Source organism: Nicotiana attenuata, chromosome 12 (assembly GCF_001879085.1).
Source record: "Nicotiana attenuata strain UT chromosome 12, NIATTr2, whole genome shotgun sequence".
Lineage (NCBI taxonomy): Eukaryota > Viridiplantae > Streptophyta > Magnoliopsida > Solanales > Solanaceae > Nicotiana > Nicotiana attenuata.
The window spans coordinates 13,271,432-13,278,058 of NC_032000.1; positions in this window are offsets into that span (position 1 = coordinate 13,271,432).

Sequence of the window (6,627 nt, forward strand, 5' to 3'; positions counted from 1 at the left end):
TTCCCACTAGGGTGATACGGCGTTGACAATATCCTTTTTATATTGTGATCTTCGAGGAACTTCATTATTTTGCTGCCGATAAATTACTTCTCATTGTCACATGCTATCTCGGCGGGTATTCCGAATCGGCATATGATGTGATCCCATATGAAGTTTATAACTTCCTTTTCTCTGACTTTCTCGAAAGCCTGTGCTTTAACCCACTTAGAGAAATAGTCAGTCATAAATAAAATGAACCTAGCTTTACCTGGGGCCGATGGTAGAGGGACGACGATATCCATTCTCAATGGCATGAACGGCCATGGGGATAGGACTGAATGAAGCTGCTCCCCGGGCTGATGAATCATCGGTGCATGCCTTTGGCATTTGTCGCATTTTTGAACAAACTCCTTAGTATGTTTTTCCATACAGTCCCAATAATATCCTGCTCTAATGACTTTGTAAACCAGTGATTCGGCACCGAAATGGTTCCCGCAAGTGCCCTCATGAATTTCTCGCAGGACGTAGTCCCAAACATATTACCAACGGCCCATCGAACATCCTTCTGTACAATGTTCCATCTTCGACCAATGTAAATCGTGCAACATTCGTTCGTAGAGTCCTCGATTCCTCAAAGTCCGATGGAAGTTTCCCATTATTCAGATAATCAATATATTTATTCCTCCAATCCCAAGTTAGGCTTGTGGAGGCATGGCCTTCTTCGACCACCGATTTTGAAAGCTGTACGACAGTCCCCGAGCTAATTTCATCATCTTCAACTGATGACCCTAAGTTTGCAAGGGCATCGGCCTTACCATTTTGTTCTCGAGGTACACGCTGTAGGTTCCATTCTTTGAATCGGTGTAAGGTTACTTGCAATTTATCCAAGTACCTCTGCATTCGATCTTCTCGGACCTCGAAGGTTTTGTTAACCTGGTTAACCACGAGCTGGGAATCACACTTGGCCTCGATGATCTCATCTCCCAAACTTTTAGCCAGCTCGAGACCTGCAATCATGGCCTTATACTCGGCCTCATTGTTAGTCAACTTAGGGTTTTGATAGATAGTCTAATCGTATTAGCAACAACTCCTTTTTGACCTCGGGCACGAGGGCTAGCGTAAACTCAGCCACGAAGTCTGCTAAGATTTGGGACTTGATGGCCGTTTGGGGTTGATACTCGATATCGTACCCGCTAATTTCGACGGCCCATTTGTCTAGTCGGCCCGAGATTTTGGGCTTGTGCAAAAGTTGCGAAGGGGATAAGTGGTTACAACACAAACTCGGTGACATTGAAAATATGGTTTTAGTTTCCTAGAGGCGCTTATTAGAGCAAGCGCTAATTTTCTAAAGTGTGGGTACCGGGTCTCTGCTTCACCTAAAGTTCGGCTAACATAGTAAACAGGAAATTGCATACCTTGTTCTTCTCGAACTAAGACACCACTTACCGCGACCTCCGAGACTGCCAAATATAAGTAGAGTTGCTCATCCGCCTTTGGAGTATGAATCAATGGTGGGCTCGAAAGGTACCGCTTTAATTCCCCCAATGCCTGTTGGCATTTCGGGGTCCAAGTAAAATTGTTCTTCTTTTTGAGAAGTGAGAAGAACTTGTGGCTTCGATCAGAAGACCTCGAGATGAACCGGCGTAAAGCACCTATCCGTCCTGTTAGCCATTGTACGCCCCTAACGCTATCCACGATTGTGATGTCTTCGATTGCTGTGATTTTATCGGGTTTGATCTCGATTCCCCTATTTGATACCATAAAGCCGAGGAACTTGCCTGAACCAACCCTGAATGCGCATTTCTTGGGGTTGAGCTTCATGTTGTATTTTCTCAAGATGTCGAAGGTTTCCTGCAAATGTGTCAAATGGTCCTCTGCGCGCAGGGACTTAACTAGAATGTCGTTAGTATAAACCTCCATTGATTTACCTATTTGTTCTTCGAATATTCGATTTACTAGGCGTTGATAGGTAACACCAGCATTCTTTAGCCCAAACGACATTACATTATAGCAATAAGTACCGCACTTAGTGATAAATGAAGTTTTTTCCTGATCCCCAGGGTTCATTTGTATTTGGTTGTACCCGGAGTAGGCATCGAGAAAGCTGAGGGTCTCGTGGCCGGCCGTGGCATCGATCATGCAATCGATATTCAACAAAGGAAAAGAATCTTTAGGGCATGCTTTGTTAAGTCTTTATAGTCTACACACATTATGAGTTTATTACCTTTCTTAGGGACTATGACTACATTTGCCAACCACTCGGGATATTTTACTTCCCGGATGGATCCTATTTTGAGAAGTTTGGTTACCTCGTCCTTGATGAACGCATGCTTTACCTCGTACTATGGCCTTCTTTTTGCTTTACCCGTCTGAACTTCGGGTCCAAACTCAATCGATAGGTGGTGATCTCCGGTGGGATCCCTGTCATGTCAAGGTGGGACCAAGCAAAACAATCCATATTTTTAATAAAGAATTTAACGAGTTTTTCCCTAAGCTTGGGAGTTAACCCCGTGCCCAGATATACCTTTCGATCGGGCAGGTGCTCGATCAGTATGACTTGTTCTAGTTCTTCAACCATTGACTTCGTGGCATCAGAATCATCGGGGATTACGAAGGTTCGTGGTATCATGCAATCATCGTCCTGGATAATTTTCTATTGTTTCGATCTAGTCGAAGCCGACGATTGTGGTTGCTATTTGACCTTCTGCTTATCCTTTGATTCTGGTACCTTTGTTGATGTTAGAGTTGATATTGGTATCAACTCATCGATTGCAAACATCTCTTTGGCTACTGGTTGTTCGTCGTACACCATTTTGACTCCCTCTGGTGTCGGGAACTTCAAGACTTGATGAAGCGTTGAAGGTACTGCCCTCATATTATGGATCCAAGGTCTTTCGAGCAGCGCAATGTACCTCATATCACTTTTGATCACGTGGAACTTTGTTTCCTGGATGGTTCCGGCCACGCTCACTAGCAACATGATTTCCCCTTTGGTGGTTTCACTCGCCATGTTGAAACCGTTGAGCACTCGAGCTGCAGGCACAATTTGATCCTGAAGGCCAAGCTGCTCCACGACCCTTGGTCGAATAATATTCGCCGAACTACGTGGATCAACCAACACATGTTAACTTGAATTGTATTCATAAGGATAGATATTACCACTGCGTCATTGTAAGGCTATTCGATCCCTTCTGCATCCTCATCATTGAAAGATAAGGTATCTTCTGGTAAGTAGTCCCGGGTACGCTTCTCCCTTGTGATTGTGACTTTGGTACGTTTAAATGTCGGACCCTAAGGGATATCGACCCCATCGACGATCATATGAATTACGTGTTGTGGCTCCTCCTGTATGTTTTTCCTGTTTGCATCCCTGTCTCTAAAGTGATTTTTTGCTCGATCACTCAAGAACTCTCGAAGGTGACCCTCGTTGAATAAGCGAGCTACCTCCTCCCTTAACTATCTACAGTCTTCGGTTCTATGACCATTGGTTCTATGATACTTGCACGTTTGATTTGGATTCCTTTGAGTTGGATCAGTCTGTAGGGGTCAGGGCCACCTAGTATCTTTGATTCGTCCAATGGTTGACACAATACCTGAAGCATCAACGCTGAAGTTGTACTCTGATAACCGTGGCGCTTCCTTATAATCGACATGTTTATCGAAGCCACTCTTACTCATGAGCCCTAGGTAATTTTGACCTCAATCATTCCATCAATCATTTCGAACGGGATTACGTCCTGGTCCGTTGTTCCTACGATATGTGCTATATGGTTGGTACCGATCTCTGTTCGATCGGGGCTCTCTATCGATGTCTCTTCGAATCCTGTCTTCGGATCTATTTGGGTAAACAGAACCGGACGGGGCTCCCAACTGATCGTCCTCGACTCTGGTCTTTGACTGGTGCCGATTATGCACATCGGCCCAGGTCACCGCTGGATATTCAATCAAATTCTGCTTCAGTAGACGTAATGCTATTGTCGCGCCCCCTTTTTTTCCCCCTCTCGCGAGGAGAAGTCCGGGTTTTGATATTCACGGGGTGTAATGACTCATTTCCTTTTTGGGAATTGGGTATTTGAAGAGTCGCTACCTAACGGATTATAGTGCATTAGGGAACCTAGAGCGATTAACTCTTGGGTTGGTCTGCATTACCAGAGATTAGGGTAAGGGCTCGAAATAACCTCGAGGGGAAGGTGTTAAGCACCCCTCTTGGTCCACAACTATTGGTCCCGACCGAACTTATATTCACACATTAGTCCATAAATAAACAATTGAAGCAAATAATTGCAAGTAGAGCATGTTGGGCATTATATAAAATAGGAATTTAAATAGGTTGTAGAAAAAAAAGAAAATAGGGTTTCAAGCAAAGAGGATTTGGGGAGAGGGAGGTTCTAGGTTGGTTATCCTATAGGATCACATCAGTACAATGCCCGGTAATCACTCCTTAGAAAAGGTCTACGCGTGGCATTAGCACACCGGTCATCATATCCATATCTACCCTTCCCATCCCCTTAGTGGTCATGCAAAGCGAGTATTGGTCAGCGATCTCTATTGCGTGCTGCTACCCGTCCCTTCTTAATGGTCCTAGAGGGAGTTAGGACCTCTACCTATAGGTGGTTCTAGACGTACCCCTAAGGTTTTAAAAGGGCAAAATTCTAAGGCGACAGTCAAAACATGTAGGACTTTACACATAATGGAAGCAGATAAGAGGCTCAAAATTTCTTCCTCAAGTAAACATACAAGCAGCACGACTCAAACACAGTTAATGTCTTTATTAATCAAAGTCCTAAAGAAGGATCTCTAGGTGACCATGCAGAAACCAACAAACCCTTTTAGGTTCAGAAATTATACCCTAGCAGTTGCCTAAGGACTCTTTAAAAAGTTATTAGAATCAGAAACATTAAACGACAGAGAAAGAGCTTCAGGGGAATGCATTTTTGAAAATGCCCTAAGGCTTGCCTATATGTAGTATATTGTGTCTATATTAATGCAGAAACAACAGGTTTTCGAGATAGACTCCTTTAATACCTATAAGCATGATATCTAATGGGATCGATGCAATTTTGAAAGAACTTGCTTCAGAAAATGTTAACGCTTAGTAAGACCAGCTTTAGAAATGAACTAGGCATAATGAAATTGATTTATTAGGCTGAATTAAATTAGAAAGAATTGTGGGTATAGATCCCTATAGGCATGATATCTAGGCGTATTACTGATTTTAGTCGATTTGCAGCAACATACAGAAAGATCTATTAAAACTGAATTGGAGTTGAGTCCTATAGGCATGTCATCTACTAATTTAAGACATGATGGTTTGGAGCCTATGAGCATGGTTTTCAATATGACAAAATGCAGAACCTTAGGAACATGATTTCTACTGATGCAAACGAAACTAGAAGTGAGATCCTATAGACATGATTTCTATTAGGCAAAGCAATCAGATTCAAAAGCATAAATCCCTATGAGCATGTTTTCTATTGAGTAAAGCAGGCAGATTTTAAAAGTGAGATCCTAAGAGCAGGATTTCTACCCATATTACCCCATAAAGTATACATCTACCCATCCTTTTTACTAAATGCCCCAAATATCTGCTTACAAATTATTACAGGCCAATGAATGAATTACATAAGTAAAAATAGAAAATCAAGAAGCTATTTTATAGGGAGCCTTCAATTAGGCTCGAGTTTCCCAAAGCATCCAATGGTCTCATAAACCTCAATTCCACCGACAAATCAGAGTCTAGGTGCATCAAAGTTCCCTAAGGGCCTTAAGAACCCCGGGAAATGCTTACACCTAGACTTAGCAACCAAGAATTGAACCAGTGCAGTGTGGAAAGGCCAGCCTCAGTATGCCAGAGTTCAGAGGGCTCTCAAGAGGATCCCAAGACAGTACACATACTAGAGGAGGCAGAACTTATTGACTAAGAGTAAAGTGGAAGTGCAGGACACAAGTTGAAAAGGGTTATTAAAGACTGTATTGGAAAGTCTATTTTGAAAGCAATTAGTAAAGCAACAAAGATTGTTTGAAAAGAGGTTGGAGTAGCAAACAAGCTTAAACACCTTAAGAAAAGATCACACACAACTAGTTTACAAAATTTAGCAGTCATACAGGGGTCAAGGGGTTGGGGATACATAGACATTTGGCTGCACAACCCAGCAAAGATCTTAAGATTGGTTTGGGCATGCTCAGAGATACTTGACTCTGGCATAATCACACACCAGTCAGGAGAAATACAAACACATAGAAGGGGTGATAAGGATTTGGGGATTCATAGGATGGTAAGCACACAAGAAGTAAAGACAACTATCAAGGCATGCTTTGAAACACATAAGGGAATACATTGATCTAAAGGGAAGGGGAGACATAGTAGCATGCTGATAATGTAACTTAACTACAAATTTTACAACAAAACCACAAGTAGAAGCAAGCTAGAAATAAAAGAAACTAAAACAATAAGAGAAACATATTGTTGTTGGAGCTTTAAATCAAAACCAGGACATACCAGTGAAGGTAGAAGTAAGCAGAATGAAAGAACCAAAGAGCAAAGATGATTAGCCTTGGCTTGCAGCCGGCTAATAGTAGCAAGTAGCACAAGAGAGAGGGAGAGCAGAGATTTTTAGTAAGAGGAGTAGTTTTTGAAAACCAAGTGTT